Source organism: Eimeria mitis, genomic scaffold, assembly GCF_000499745.2.
Source record: "Eimeria mitis Houghton genomic scaffold, Emh_scaff1223, whole genome shotgun sequence".
Lineage (NCBI taxonomy): Eukaryota > Apicomplexa > Conoidasida > Eucoccidiorida > Eimeriidae > Eimeria > Eimeria mitis.
In genome coordinates this window covers 6,589-7,027 of record NW_013568299.1, presented here as the reverse complement: position 1 = coordinate 7,027, position 439 = coordinate 6,589, and positions in this window count along the sequence as shown.

The following is a 439-nucleotide window of genomic DNA, read 5'->3' as shown; positions in this document are numbered from 1 at the left end:
ACTGATGTCAGGTGTATACACTGCATCATATAAACCCTAAACCCTAAACCCTAAACCCTAAACCCTAAACCCTAAACCCTACACTGTATAAGGGGCATCCTACGCTACTCCTCACAAAGGGTTCTCTAAACCCTAAACCCTAAACCCTAAACCCTAAACCCTAAACCCTAGATGGTATCTTTTGTCTGTTTTTTTTTTTTTTTAATTTGATTTCTGTTTTTATTATAAAATAAAAACAAAAAAACAAAAAATAAAAAAACAAATATAAATATAAAAACAAAATAAATATAAGCATAAAAACAAAACAAATATAAATATAAAAACAAAATAAATATAAAAAAAAACAAAAACAAAAAAAATAAAACAAGTACAAACGAGGGAAACAATAAATACAAAAGAAAACAAAATAAAACAAAATAAATAAAATAAAATAAAACAG